This window comes from Centropristis striata, chromosome 23 (genome assembly GCF_030273125.1).
Source record: "Centropristis striata isolate RG_2023a ecotype Rhode Island chromosome 23, C.striata_1.0, whole genome shotgun sequence".
NCBI classification, from domain to species: Eukaryota; Metazoa; Chordata; class Actinopteri; order Perciformes; family Serranidae; genus Centropristis; species Centropristis striata.
Window position 1 is genome coordinate 24,899,724 of NC_081539.1, and position 16,827 is coordinate 24,916,550.

The 16,827-nt window shown below is 38.8% G+C and overlaps 1 protein-coding gene across 1 annotated transcript in view; it reads right to left on the reverse strand.

Annotated features, from left to right (window-relative positions):
* The window catches only part of mpp7a (MAGUK p55 scaffold protein 7a), a 209,685-nt gene extending 194,774 nt beyond the window's left edge, over nucleotides 1-14,911 (reverse strand). Inside the window, exon 1 of the mRNA XM_059326847.1 lies at nucleotides 14,764-14,911. The gene's annotated coding sequence lies outside the window, so the exon portion shown is untranslated. The remainder of the gene's footprint in view (nucleotides 1-14,763) is intronic.
* Nucleotides 14,912-16,827: the final 1,916 nt, after the last annotated feature.

Below are 16,827 nucleotides of genomic sequence, written 5' to 3' on the forward strand. Positions count from 1 at the left end.
ACATTAACATGTTACACTCAGTGTTAATAAGTACGTAATCACCATCCATAGCAAATAAAAACCAGCGGCACAGATGTGTTGTACATATCGTGTTTGGATGCTAATGTAGGTTCACAAAGCCAGGAGAACATTTGTAAAGAGACAATGTAGTCTGCCGTTGTTGTTGTTATTATATAGTCGTGGAGAGCAGAGACGTTTCTAGCCGTATACAATGACGTAATGACATGGCTTCAAAGCCTGTGGAAAGGCAAACAGGTTCTGAGACGGTTTGCAAGTTGAACCAATTGCGAACCAGCACCAGCACCAGCCCAGCAAAAGAAGTTATCGTTGGTCAAAAAGGAGTATTAAGCACTTTTCCTTATCTGAAAACACTGTGCTGTACTGAACATGGCCAGCTGGGAGTGCTAGAGCGTTCTGTAGGGGCAGTATTTTTTCAGTTTTTATGATACGGAATATTTGTGTAAGAAAAATTTTGGCACAAGGTAGAGTACTAGCTCCGGCCCTTGCTCTGGATGAAGTGAAGGCTGAAACATGTAGGGAGAGCGGACAGATCCGCAGATGTTTTTTGTGGCGAGCAGTATTAATTTCTTACATTGTTGTTGTTGTTCAGGACTGTGTGTGTTGGTTGTACTTTGTAGTATTTGTTCCGCACCTCCTCCGCTACGATTAAACAGCTGGGTGACAAAAGTTTTTTTTTAAATACACCTGTCTCAGGAAAAAACTTCTTTATTGGACAGACAGCTCTACCAGGTAGAGTGCACTCAGTCCACTGTGGCTGATTTAGTTAATCTAGAGACAACATGAAGATTTTTTTCACCCAATGACTAATCGACTGGTTGAAGAGTACAATTTCAGTCGACCAAGTTTTTCTTTTTGACTACAGGCCTAGCACTATGCACCATAAACTCTGTGACCCAGTGAACCGACAAACCAAACACACACTGCACCCTGTGGAGTCCATTTATTCAAACTCTATTCAAATTTAAACTGACTCTACAAACTGCATGTTGATGCAATTGAGTAAACTATTCATACACACACGGCTGCATGAACACCATATGTCCTCTGTTATCAAGGCTTGACAATCACAAGGAAACTATAAATATCACACTTTAATTTCACCAGAGCCAAAAACATTTCCATAAGTTTACCCAGCAATTAGTGGTGAGCTAAGGGGTAAGTTAGCTAAGAAGCCTGTCCTTTGATACAATGGCAGCATATGATAGGCAGCCGAGAATGATTACAGCTGTTCAAATTTTAGCATGGTTCTTAAATAAAGGGCAAATACCAAATTACATCTGTGACAACCTTAGGCTCAAATTATCGCAGCCACTCATGTTGGTTTTGTGTTATCTATGCCATCTGAAGGCAGCTTTGGGGCATTTTACTTCCAGTGTTGCAGAACTGATTAAACTGGCAAATTACACAGTAGTGCTGGAAAAGTGTGTGTTACTTAAAATAAAACACAGAAAAATAAATATTCAGTCAGTAGCAGGTACAGTAGCTGAGAGAGCCCATTACACCACAACAATTTATCCATTACTTTATAGGTTAACGACTTAAGCTGTTTATCCATTAATTTTAGCTAAGTATTTCAACCGTTTACCCATTACTTTAAGCTAACTACTTCACCAATTGATCTATTACTTTAGGTTACCTACTTAAACTGTTTATCCATTACTTAAAGCCAACTGCTTCAACAATGTATCCATTACTTTTAGCCGACCATTTCAACCATTTATCCATCTCTTTCAGCTATTTCACACATTTAGAAAATTATTTCGCCATTAAGCTAGCTGTTACTTTTTAGTTAGCCTAACTAACTGTTGTGGTTTTTTTAACAATATGTTTATTGACATTTTCTTGCATAACAAAACCACATTACAAATTAACTATACACATACGCTTCTCAGCCCCAAAACACTTGTACATAATCATTAATGACTTCATAAGTCAATAAGGTTTACTTGGCGGACTACTTATTCCTCTTCATTGTCAGTTGCCAACAAACACATTAAAAGGTTCCCGTATCTTTTCAAACATACCCTGCCGTCCTTTCCGTATATATGTCACTTTCTCCAAAGGAATAGTTGTGAGCATTTGCCTCACAATACATAACATTTGGTCTGCTGGTCTTTTTCCAAAACATTGCAATGGATCTTTTAGCATGTAACAGACACATATCTATTAATATTCATTAATTTTTGTTAAATTTGTCAAAAATCCTTTTGGGTAAAGTCCTAAGACAAAAAGTGTGGCATCCTTTGGAATGCTTTTTGAAATAATGTTCTATTGCCTTTTTAACCTCCTCCCATAAAGAGTTTACCTTACTGCATTGCCACATCCAATGGAATAATGTCCCCTTCACCTCAGTGCATTTTGTACACAAATCTGGGATATCCCTATTGTATTTATTTAATTTAACTGGTGTAATATAAGTCCCCATCAAACATTTATACTGCAATAGTCTAAATCGGGTGTTGATAGATTGGGAATGAGCCTTATTATATATAGATTGCCAGCCCTCTAAAGATATATTTGTGATCTTCCTTCCACACTTCTCATTTATGATCTGAATTTTCAACTGAATTTGATAACAAATAGTTATATATCTCTGCTATAGCACCTTGCCTATCTAACTATTTAATAATTTATCCATTAGTTAGCAATTTCTACAATTTATTTCATTGTTTTCAGCCAATTCAACCTTAACGTTTTATTATTTAACCTAGCTGTTAGTTGGCTTATTTCAACTATTAAATACTATTTTTTAACAATTTAGCAGGTACTTTCATGCAGGTGTTTCAATTTATCACTTGCAAAAAGTTTTCATACACTCTTTCATTTGGTTTTCAAGTACTATAGGTGTCTGTCCCTATATATTTGTGTGTTTTCAAATTAGTTTAGCTAGTCCAAATTTATTTTTTTCTAAATACGGCATACACTTGGTATTATAAATCAGCGAATAGCTTGTTATTTCTTCAGCTACTGCATGTTATGCCCACTCTGCCACCACATCAGAAATGATTAGGCTTATTCTGTCCACCACATCTGACTTCAACTTGTACTGTTTGAATAATGAGTCTAAAGTTACCAGTGAATTACTTAAATACTAGAACCAAGTAAGTAAATAATGTCTAACATAGGGAAGGATAATGGGCAGTTTTTTTTAACAATACAGTACAGCATACAGAGTCCCATTGGGTAAGATAGTTTACAATCCTATTCTCTTGTCTGCCATCATCCAGATTGAATAGTTTTAATCACGCGGGCCAAGCCATCAAAGAGTGAAGATTGCATAGTTAATGGTTCTAATAGGCTGTTGTGAAGGGGTATTCACAGTTAAATCGCTGTAATTGCACTCAATGAGCAACGAGGGAATAGACTGACTGAGAGTGGGCCAAGTGGACTAAAGAAGAATGAATGCCTCGCTGAAACATGCGCACACAAACATACACACAGGAGCTGGAGAACATGCTTTCAACTTCAGACAAAAGCATGCATTCACACACACATGCACACAGACCTCCCTTTTCCTATCAAACATTTACGTGTAGTGGAGTGTAGCCGAGAGGCAATTAAGGGGGGCAGAGATGTTAACAGGCAAATGAAAATTCTGCCTCAGGGGGCCCGTAGCCAGAAGGAGGTGGCAGGACACACAGCAACAAGTGTACAGAACCACAGCTGACACTACTTGAGACGGCCAACACACAAAAGGGGGATTTAGCCCATGAAAACCAGTGTTGCTGTCTGGAGCCCCTGCCAACTGAGAGAAAACAGGCAGCTAAAGAAAACCCTCTTGGGTTAATCAGCACTATTCTGAAAGACTCGAGACCCCCAAACACCGTCACAAAGAACCCAGCATACCATATTACTCAAGCCAGCCTGTTTCTTCCCCATGGCACCCACAGTCATCAAATCAATGCTTATACTGCATAGGGCTGGGCGATATATTGATATAAAAGATATATCGATATATTTTTAAATGTGATATGGAATTAGACCATATCACATTTATCGATATAGTTCAAAACTGGCTTTTATTTAAGATATTTTTTCAGTTAAATATGCACTTTATGGAGCTTTGATTTTTTTTCAAGAGTACTCCTGTTGTTATACAGCATTTATGTTCATATTTGCTTTTGACTTTGACTGAACATTTGCTCTCACTTAGCTATAAAACATTGGGATATATATATATACATATATATTATATCAATATTCAGCCTAAATATATCAGGATATGACTTTTTGTCCACAGCCCTACTAGTGCAGCAAGGTCAAGGGTGGAATAGATGGCTAGAGTGCCACCATGAAGCAAGGTTTAAATTAATGCAAATATGGGTAAATGGCACTAAATTTACAAGGAAAATACAGAGCATAGACTGTACATAAAAGATGGATGATGCGGTTCTTGTTTCTCCCACTGTAGAAAAGTGAAGCCTAGACACCAAAAACTGGAGCTGCCATATTGCATATTTGGAGTCAGTCTGCACAATACTGATTGGTTGGTTGTGTCAATGATGGTGTCAATGATAGCTGTCAATCATGATGTTACAACCCTGTGTTATCTAATAACAAATAAATAAAAAAAAAAACTCATCAGAAAAATGAAGACTTGAACTTACATGAGCATGATACGAACTACCCAAAATGACAGAAACCATCTTTGGGAAAAAGTTTCTTTGATCTCTACTTTTTTTAGTGTCCCACCTGCTAGTGTGGAGGGGGCAGGGCATAGATATAGAATTTGGCTACAATGTCACCGGTATATTCTATTTCTATGGGGCGGGTTTTACTGCGGCAAAAAGGCTCTTTAATAACAGATAACAAGAAATGATATACACTTCCTGTTGGAATGTTGGAAAGTTGAAATGCAAAGCATAATGAATTTTTATTTTCTTTGCTAAAATTATGTTTTCTTTGTTAAAATGAGTTATTCACCCAGCAAACTGAAAAAAATGTAGCATTATGATAATTTGTTTCTGACCGTTAGTTACACAGTTTGGCTAATGCTAACTATGTTGCCAGATCTTGCGAGAACTTGTTCGGACAAGGTCCCGATTTGTGGCAGTGGCGTGACCGTGGTGAAACTCAGGTATTGCAGATACAGGACACGACTCATCAGTGAGTCATCTAATTTCTAACATGCATCTGACTGCAGTCGGCCACATGTCGGGGGCAATCAAGATGTTTTGTCTTCACTTTTGGGGAGCTGTCATGTTGTCTGTCTTTATACAGTCTATGGGTCAGAGAGGTAAGCAACGCCGGACCATCTGTGCTTTCCCTCCTTATCCCGTTTGATATCAATCATGACTGCAACTAGGAAGCCAAGAGGAGTCATGTGGTGAAAGTAGGATCCCTTACTCTGAGTGCACGGCAGTAGAGGAAAGTATCTAGCCTTTTACATGGTTCATACATGCAAAAGAATGCCAAACATCTGATTCTGAATGTGACTTTTCATTTGACCTTATCCTCTACAAAGTGCACCCACCGTTTGTGAAGTAAAAAGTTGTGTATTCGTCATTTGATATAAGCAAACTCTGTCACTGCAACGGGCACGGAGCAGATGGTGGTGACATCAGTGTGTAATATGCGTGTTACAACATTACAGTATTCCAATTACCCTTAGATGGATTACAGTCTGTATCTTATACGCCATGGTCAAGTTACCGTCACTGTCATCTTTAGGGATCAAGGCAGGAAGGAAAACATCGGTCACAGGACCTGTGTATGGTAACCAAGCACTCCAAATATCAACACAAGCTACATGAATATTGCAACCTCATGGTGGATTAATACAGCACCGGACACCCATCACTGACAGCCGACATAGATCCTCTCAAGCTGATGGAATGCAAACTTGGAGGTGAGGTCAAGTGGCAAAAGTGTGCATTTTTCTTCAAACTTATTGCACCCTTTGAGTGAGTTTACATCAGCATGAGCGTACACTACTAACACAAACACTCCCTCCAACTACACAAATCCTCTGCGGTTGCTGAGATTTACTAGACAGAGCCACAAACAAGTACACACTTTGGCCTATTTCGGTTGTGTTGGCTCCAAGTATGCTGAATTATTCACAGGGCTGCCATAAGGGGAATAGGCGTAGTAATGCTAGGCAGGGGCCATGCATGGAAACCCCTCATAAATAAAACAACATTTGACAAATAAGCTTGACGTCAGACATGTGAACCCGCTGCATTGCTATGTAAGACTATAGCCCTACTGACTACTGACAAATTGGTTACAAGCTGTTAGAGACTTGATTGTTCAAAAAAACCCTACAGAACTTCACATTTGCAAGATTATCATCAAGGCATTTAGTGTATACAGTATTCCCACAGCAACAGCTTGTAGTGCAAGTTACTGTTAGCCCAAGGCTTTACATGCAAACCACAGAGTTAGGCTACAGCTGTAGCTGAATAAGACCACTGTATTTCACAACTGGAGCTTCACACTTCTTAATAGTGTGTGCTTTAAAAACAGAAATGAAACAGTGCCTCATAACAAAACACTGCACTTTCAGACCACTCACGTCTAGACCTATCAGTGCTCGAAATAGCATGCGAATGTTAGTGGATGTAAAATTTGAGCTGTACACCTAATCCTCTACATGCACCAGTGCACATAACTTGTCAGGGTGGAAAAGAAATGAATTCATTTAAGTATCTTTTTTTTTTCTTTTACCACTTTTAAATGCATTTCTTTTTAGTGCTTTTTCTCAATTTCTCAATCCTCTGACCATATACTGGTTGTACTAGTAGTAGAAGTTGTAATAGTAGTAGTAGCTTCACTGTATATTCACCTATTGACTCCCCCAAGCAGCATCAATAGTTGATTCAATTGGGGGGCAGTTGGTTCAACTTGCGAACCTTCTCAGATCCAGAAACGCTAGTTCCAACTTCAAGCGTGACTAGATTGTCTCTCTACAAAAATTGCTCCTGGCCCACTTTGGCATCCAAATGCGACATCACACATTTGTTCTGCATGTCTTGATTGCTTTGGACATCGTTTTTGCTGTTATTAACACTAAACACAAGATGGTAATGTTAGACTTTGTTATGAACTAATGCTTGTCTCTCTAGCTACTTAGAACAGACCATCTGGTATCAATCACATTGCAGTTATACAAATAAAACAAAATTAATGATACACGTCCCGCCACCAGCCCCTGACGTAATCGATTTGTGTTTCAAGATCAGCAAAGAGTTGGTGTCGATCTGGAACCAGTTTTCCTGGCCGTAAGCTGGTTCTCTGGCTGTCTAAAAGCAAAGAACTTGTCTGAGATTCGGCACTGGCTCCGAACAAGCCCTTGAACTGCCTTGGTCGAAAAGGGGTAGGGCATATTGCATTTACCGATATAGTTCTTTTTTTTTTTCTTTTTTATAAATGCTGCCCTTACTTGGGTTTGTCATATTTAGTTATTCTGTAATGTTTGTTATTCTTTTCTCAAATAAATATATTCATTTCAGAAAAAGATTGGCCTATTTTATTTCACAGGCTATTTTCAATTAAGATATTTTTATATTTAAATACACACTTTATGGAGCTTTGATTTTTTTTAAAAAAGGTACTCCTGGTATACAGTATTAATGTTGACTTAAATAAACGGTTTCAATAAAGCTACTTGTGACATGTCATATTTGCCTTTGGCTTTGACGTAAACATTTGCTTTGACTCCCTTTGCAATAAAAATATTGCAATATATATCGTATATCAATATTCAGGCTTAATATATCGGTATATGACTTTTTGGTCCATATCGCCCAGCCCTAAAATGGGGTATACTGTATGTAAAAGGTAGACGCAGCTGTACACAATGAAAAAAATTCAAGCCCTGCCTATATATACACATCAACACAGTATGACTTAACCTTCTCCCTGAGGGTTCAGAGCCTGACTTGCTTTCCCACGCCCAATACTTTTATTAATGCTACCACCGTTCACTCAGCCTCTCTGCTTTCTTCATCAAAAGGCGCCCCGCAGTGAATCAGGAGGGCGGCATGCCTGCACGATGATCTGGAATTCAACGAAGCCAACGCAGGTGTCTGATGGCTGCCATTTGCTGGGTGGGCTCATTCCGGCGCAGAGAGAAACCTTACACCTCTGTAGGGCAGGCAGGGGGCAGAACAACACAGCATCACTACTGGTGACACTCATCATGTGTGACCTGCCAGAGACATCACTTTAATCTCTCCGTCCGGGATCAGCAGAGCAGCAGGAGGGTCCATCGTGAACTCGCAGCTGAGATTAGTGATACCGTCAAGTAAGATGGTGCATGGATAGCAGGAGGGGTGGATAAATAAATAGATGGATGGATGGAATGAAGAATAAAAGTCTCTGAACAAGTGTAATAAAGAAGACCTCAGACTAGGGTTGTCAGAAGTATCGATACTCAAAAAAGTATTGATACTAAAATGTTGTATCCGGATACAACACTAATTTTCAAAAGTATCGATACCGCCAAAATATGATGCCAAGTCCCCAGAAGCTATGAAAATAAACAGAGCTGTGGCAGAGTACATATGTATGGATCAGGTTCCTATTTACACCGTGGAGAAACCTGGGTTCCAACAACTTATTAAGCAGCTAAACCCAAGGTATGTTCTTGCCTAATATTGTGCACAGCATACAACCTCAAGATATTGTTCTAATCGTTATTGTTTATTGTATTTATTTTTGCACTACTTTAGACCTGAAGCTTGTTCCCATAGTTGCAGTTTCTTTTTGCACAACTGTTTTTTTATTATAAATATTTAACCTGTGGTTCTGTTCATTTTTACATGTTGCTTTTTTCTTGTTAATAAAAATATTTCTGTTAAATTTTGGGGTCTTCGTTTTTATCCTTGTGGTATCGAAAATGGTATCGAATATTTTCCTGAGTATCGGTATCGAGTTGAAAATTTTAGTATTGTGACAACCCTACCTCAGACAAGCATACCTGATATAAAAAGGTTTTTGCCAGTCTGGTTACATACTTTATAACTGGATTAAGCTTCTGCCACAACATGCTTGAATACATATTTCATATGATGCCAAGTTTAGCACTAGCTGCTGGTAAAGTAGGTTCACCTCAATGTGTCAGGAGGCAGCGCTCAGAGACCTGAACTGAGAAACCACTCAACACTTGATGAAGAGAGAGGAAGCACTACAGGCTGATGCTGCTCAGACTCTGTTAAATGAGGCCCAAACTATCTGACAGCCTCTATTCTCTCCCTCCATCTATTCTCTGACTGTGATATTCTTTTGCTTTACTATGTTCATGCAGGAACAGAATTGTTGTATTCGGACGGTCGCAATGACTTAATTTATATGCACACTCAGGCCGGAGGTGATTGATTTAACTACATGTTCACATGATGTCTACCTCACTTATCCTGCGTCTCATCATCCATTGTGATGTGTTACTGTGGACATGTAACGGAGTTAATGAGTTCATAAGAAATTTGATTCCACTTGCCATAGAAAAACGCATCTCTCAACAACCATAGTAATTGAACGCAGCACCCCTGTGGTTTAGAGTCGTGCACCCAGGGGGGAAGCAACAGTCGGCATTCGTGGCCCCTGGTAGGTTGACGGGCTATAAGCGCCATCATTTTTTATATTAATTACTTTAATTTCACTGCAAATGGGTGGTTTAAGTTGTTTGTTTGAACATATAGCTCCCTTACGGTTCAGCCCGTCTTTTTTCGTAGAAAGTTGACAGTGTTTTTATTTTATTTTTGTTTACAAAATGGATAGTGCTACAAGTTAGCTAACCTGCACTGTCTTTTCATTTTATATTTTCCAGATGTGTATTTGTGTGCGAGAGAGCAAAACTGACTGACTGTACAAGTGATTCCTGTGCCAGGTATGATTTTTGTGTTGTTTTGTGTTCATGTTGGAAGTAATTAGCAACAGTCGCTCCCTGATGTGTATGTGTGTGTTTGAGAGAGCAAAACCGACTGACTGTACAATTGATTCCTGTGCCAGAATAAACAGCTGGATGCCAATTGAGATCTCTTCGTCTCATCGTAAAATTACACAACGCAAGAGAGAGAGTACCAAGCCGCTACAGACATATGCCAGTTTGCTAAAAATGGGCCACTACTGGGTGGAATAGTCATTTTCATGTAAACCGCTTAGTAAGAATATTTTGTGCGTGTAAACATAGCAGTAAGACACGTAGGGAGATTTTGATCTGTAGAGGTGTTTGCAGGAACAGGTTAAGATAAAGTGAATGAAATAAACCAGAGGTTTAAAATGACAACACTTCTGTTAAATCAAAAATATCCTGCTACACTGAATGAGCTGATAGTGATCTAAACTAATGCTGGGATTAAGAGTCTTAAACCACTATATCCTGCCCACCCTTAAGCCCCAAGAAAATAGCCTTGCTGCTGACAAGCCGTAATGGAAGCTAACTCTCAGCTTTGTCCCTGTCGGTGAACAGCCCAATGGGCTGCTGACAGCTTTCTCATCAACACAAGCTGTGCTGTTGCAATGACAGGAAGCGTTTGTCTCAATCAGCAGGTTACTCGGATGAATTCTGGGAGTCGAGCCTTGAGCGCATAGCATTCTTAGTTCCCACACCTCCCTCCCCCTACTCGGTGACCCTCCACGCCAAGAACAAAACCCTGGGAATGTGAGCTATGCAGAGCTGCAGCTAGCAGACACCTGTCCAGACAACCAACACAGGGCAAAGCCTCCTACGCTGGGCCTCGTCTGAGCCTGGCATCAACGACCCCACCCTGACCCCACCCTGACCTCGGCTGCCTATGCTGCATATATAAACTCCAGCATTGTGGGCACAGAAATCAAGACTCAGGCACTCACACGGGGCTGCCAAGACAATCTCCAGGTGGCAAAGGTTTGCAGCCTGTTTAGGTGTGAAGCAAACACATAATGAAGCCATCACTTATGATGCCAAGCTGATGACCTCATAAACAGTACAAGCCAGAGTAATGAACTGTACCAAAATGCTTCTAATCAAAGTCTCCTGGGAGAGTCCCCATGCCCAGCTGGAATACAGACTAAAGGCCTCCCTTTTTTAGGCGAGATTTAAAAGAAGAACTAGGCTACTCCCAGTGAGAGCAGAGTAGCCGGCCAAAACTGCAGACAAGCCATTGAGGTTTTAGAGTTTACACAGAGAATGTCGGCTCCCGAGAGAATCCCCTCGGTGGCATTCAAATACAAGCAAAAGAAGGTCATTGTCACCATCTTTCTCTCTTTCTTACAGCCAGAGCACTAGAACGGTGACCAAGAGGAACAAGAAACAATGATGTAGAATGATGGAAAATGATGCAGACGTTTTACAAATGACTGAAGCTACATACACTGGACCCCGACTCCACTGTGCAAATCGTAAATAGAACAGAATGTAATTATTTACTTATCCTTTTTGACATATATTCAAGTGAAAACTGGACAGCAACAATATATTTAATGTTTTACCTTATCAACTTCATGGATTTTTGTATATGTATGCTTTGCCAGCAACACATTCCTCAAAAGTTGGGACAGGGGCAACAAAAGACTGTGAAAGTTGTGGAACGCTCAAAAAGCAACTGTAACATTCCACTGGTAAACAAGTTAATTGGTTAACAAGTGATGGTATCATGATTGGATTGGTATGAAAGGAGCATCCTCAAAAAAGGCTCAGTTGTTCACAAGAAAGGATGGGGCGAGGTTCACTTTGTAAAAACTGTGCAGGCAAATAATCCAAAAAGCTACAGTCCATAACACTATTAAAAGATTCAGAGAATTCAGAGAAATCTCTGCACATAAGGGACAAGGCTCAAAACCAACATTGGATGCCTGTGACCTTCAATCCCTCATGCAGCAACATATTAAAAACCAATAAATGATGTACAAATGATATATTATGTGCTCAGGAAACTTATCAGTAAACGCAGTTTGACGCTGCATCTACAAATGCAATGTGAAAGCAATGTATCCACAACATCTAGAAGCACCTCTGGGCCCTGAGCTCATCTGAGATCGACTGATGTAAAGAGGAAAAGAGCGCTGTGGGCTGAAGAGTAGACATTTTCAAATTGTTTGTGGAAAATATGGCTGTTGTGTCCACTGTCCAACATCTTTTCCAGGGACATCTCTACTTATTTTAGCAAGACAATGGCAAAATACACATTCTGCATGATACAACAACGCGGCTTGGTAGTGAAAAAAAACTACTAGACTGGTCTGCCTGTAGTCCAGACCGGTTTACATTTTAGACTTCCTTGGAATCAGGGTTGAGCAATAATTGGACATGATGCAGACAGTGTCATTTGAAATGAGTAACATTATATGCACTGTTAGACATACAGCCAAAGGGAATGCTTTAACAAAGAGAACAGAGAAACAATACATGCAGCTCTGCAGTTTCTTGGTTCATTGGCTTTAGAAGATGCTCTTCTAACCATAGCCAAACAAGCTGTTTAACATTTGAATTACTTTTTTTCCCCTTCAGCACCTAAACATCAAGTACTGCATGTCTGCTGAATGATGACCATGTGTGCATTCAAGAAGTATGCAGACTCTGTCCAGGGGAACAAATGACTCAATGAAAAAATAATGGCATTTCCATTTTCAAGTAATTGCCTCTGACATCTTGGGTCTCTCTGAATTTTTACCACATCAAGAAACAGATGATATCATGGCTTTTGAGGGTGTTATTAGGCATTTTTGAAGTTGAAGTATGTTGAAGTATAAAGACACACAAGGGTATTATATCATGTGGCAAGGGCTCGTTCATATCATGGCCTACCCTCAGGCAAATATGGTTATGGAAATGATCATAGATTTCCGCAGGTTCAAGCCCCCTCTTCAGCCAGTGAATACCTGTGGGGTGGACATGGAGGTGGTGCCAAGTTCTAAGTATCTAGGTGTATACCTGGATAATAAGTTGGACTGGTCCCTAAACACAGACGCTCTCTACAAAAAGGGGCAGAGCCGTCTCTTTTTCTTCTTGAAGCTCAGATCTCTGGACATCTGTAGTAAGATGCTGCAGATGTTTTATCAGTCTGTGGTGGTAGTGTGTAGGGTTGTCAAAAGTATCGATACTCAAAAATGTATCCATACTAAAACGTTGTATCCGGATACGAAACTCATTTTCAAAAGTATCGATACCTAGCCAAAGTTAAGTTATTGTTATTTTTCAAGCTTGCCTAATATTGTGCACAGCATACAACCTCAAAATATTGTTCTAATTGTTATTGTTTATTGTATTTATTTATTTTTTGCACTACCTCAGACCTGAAGCTTGTTATCATAGTTGCAGTTTCTTTTCTCTTTGTTTTGTTTTCTAACTGTTTTTTATTATAAATATTTAACATGTGGTTCTGTTAATTTTAACATGTTGCATTTTTCTTGTTAATAAAAATATGTCTGTTAAATTCTGGGGTCTTTGTTTTTATCCTTGTGGTATCGAAAATGGTATCGAGTATCGAATATTTTCCTGAGTATCGGTATCGAGTTGAAAATTTTAGTATCGTGACAACCCTAGTAGTGTGTTGTTTTATGCTGCAGTCTGCTGGGGAGGCAGCATCCGACACAGAGATGAAGGCTGTTGGACAGACTGGTCTAAAGAGCTGGTTCTGTGGTTGGAGCCAGGTTGGACACACTGGAGGAGGTGGTGGAGAGATGACCTGTCAAGATGTTCCAGGCCATCTTGAAATACCCAGATCATCCGCTACACAAAACCTTTATGGACCAAAAAAACAGCAGTGGACGGCTCCTCTCTCTCTCTGTTGCAGGACGGAGAGATACAAAAGATCCTTCTCTCCTACAGCCATCAGGCTGTCTCATTCTAACAGAGATTCTACCAGAATAACTGAATTATCCTAGGAGATAAATAAAGTCATTTTGATTTGAAATATGGTTATGAAAGAATGGTGTAAGATTTTAAAAAAAGGTGTTCCCTGGTATTACAATATACAAATTTGAGGAATGCAAAACAAATGGCTTGGAGTTGGTATATGATGGAAGCTGGCCAAGTGCTGAGTCTCCCAGTGGGCTGCCAGCTTAGAGGCTTGGTGCTGTCAGCCAGTGACAAGCTCCGTGTCACCACTCTTGACTTCGCAGGGCACAAGGGCTCTGTATTCCCCCCGGCCTGCTACATGGCGCACTGTACTTCCTGGAGAGGAGCAACTCTGTGCGTTTAGGGTGTGGGTGTGTGTGTTTTGTGGAAGTTGAGGGTTGTGACATCAGCACATTCTGTCAGTATAGTTTGTATACCATAACTAGTGGGTTAAGCTGTGCGTTACTTAGACGTTTTACGGTAGCTTTTGTACATGTAATTCAATAACATTATGTTGCATTCACTTCCTCACGGAAACATTCCACGAAATGTCAGGTGAAACTCAATTGAACAAGAAAAAAAGACACTAAAAGGTCATATTAGAAAATAATTTTACATTTTGACGTGCATGTATTTTTAAAGGGCGGGTTAGTTTTTCAATTTAGTAGAAAAGCTGTTTTAGCATGTATAAGATAGCTCCCAGTTACTTTAATATCATGCACCTAGCTATAGGTTAACAAACACAAGTTGGCTGCTAGGTTGCTTCATTAGCCCTCCAGCTCCATACAAACAGTGTAGTAATGTTGCTCTGTCATTAGGTGAGTGTTAAACAGCCTAACGTTAGCTGGATCTCCTGCATTCACAGCCATAACCATATTTTCGACTATTTTATTCTGAAAGTCCCCACTGGCTTTTTGTATTCACCCGCTTGTCAATAGTGAAGATAAGTTTTCTGATACATACAATATGTTAGTACTCACTTTGCATCGGAGGTCGGAGTTGAATGGTTTCTTGCTGCTCACAATGCACTCCAATGGTTGTTCCGAAACAAAACTTTCTCCTTGTTTTAGTCCCCACGTTAGAAACCGTGATTTGTTCCTTTATATCTCCTTAACTCATGCCCGCTTTCTGTGGCTATCAACTGAACACAACCTTTCAAAATGTTACGCCTCGGCCGTGCCACTCTCCAAGACAGATAAAGTGCTCTGTCAAGGGGCTGATTTGGAAACGGTTTGTTTATTTAGACACACCGTCAGCGGGTGGATATCTGACTATACAAAACTGTTCTGAGATCTGCGCCGTGCCGTGCTTTTAGAGAAGTGGCCGCCCACCCTGTTCGTTCATTGGTCCGTATTCTGTTAGGGCGTTCCTAATGGTCCAGTTCTTTATTTTAATTGGCTTGTGGCATTGTCAATCATCGGCTAACGCCTCCGTTGTAAATAAGCTTCTTCGCCGACAGGAGAAAACAAAACAATCGCACTTACAATCGCGTACGTCTTTCAGAAAAAGTGCTCATAGACATCATTAATATAAATTATACATTTTGTATTAATTAATATTGTATACATTATATTTAATTGTATTTTATCTACTTGGACCGTGAATAAGATACAAAAATAGTTTTATAAAAGCGTACGTCTTTCAGAAAAAGTGTTCATAGACATAATTACAATAAATTATATATTTTTTTATTAATTAATATTGTAGAAATTACATTTAATTGTATTTTATCTACTTGGGCGTGAATAAGATACAAAAATAGTTTTATAAAAGTGTACGTCTTTCAGAAAAAGTGTTCATAGACATTATTACAATAAATTATATATTTTTCATTAATTAATATTGTATAAATTATATTTAATTGTATTTTATCTGCTTGGACCGTGAATAAGATACAAAAATAGTTTTGTAAAAGTGCACGTCTTTCAGAAAAAGTGTTCATAGACACAATTACAATAAATTATATATTTTTTATTTATTAATATTAAATAAATTATATTTCAATGTATTTTATCTGCTTGGGCCATGAATAAGATACAAAATAACTTTGTAAAAGTGTACGTCTTTCAGAAAAGGTGTTCATAGACATAATTACAGAAAATAATATATGTTTTTTTAATTAATATTGTAGAAATTATATTTAATTGTATTTTATCTGCTTGGACCATGAATAAGATACAAAAATAGTTTTATAAAAGTGTACATCTTTCAGAAAAAGTGTTCATAGACATTATTACAATAAATTATGTATTTTTTATTAATTAATATTGTATATATTATATTAAATTGTATTATATCTACTTGGACCGTGAATAAGATACAAAAATAGTTTTGTAAAAACATAATTATAGCCAATACATTGCAAAAATATTTAGATATGTGTCAAATCAACAAGATTTATTAATTTTACATGTGATGGACCAGACAGCGTCTAATATCAAACTGAACTCACTGTTGCACTTGCCCATTTTAGCCTTCTATATATCTGCTTCCCACTTGTAGAACCACTGACACTGATATTTTATTCAGCTGTATTTCGAAAACAATTTGAATGAAATGAATTGGAACTTGTCCACATAATTTTTAAATTACAGTTTTTCTCAGTCGCTTTGGTGCATTTCTCACATCACTATTTACATTTGCACAACAGTTAATGCATTTCTCAAAACAATTAGTACAAACTGCAAAACTTAGTTGATAACCTGCAAAAGCGTGTCATTTGCTCAAAATGGATAGCTCATTCCAATGCAAAAAGTCAGATCTTGGTGACATTACCTGAAAATGCTCATTACAGAAGTTTATACTGTTTGAACAGCCATTTGGAAACTACAGTAAAGTTACACATTACTGTATTTAGTGAGGTAACTGAGTACAACACACTGAATATGTATTTACTGCATATGCTCTTTGCAATTCTAATTTGTTTACAGTATTGTGCAAAGAAACAGCCTTATTTACAACAAACATGACGTCCCTTTGGGTCGAGCTGTGACAGTCCAGTGTCACAGTGTTGTAGAAATGCTCCACACTATGTCCTGCTGGTT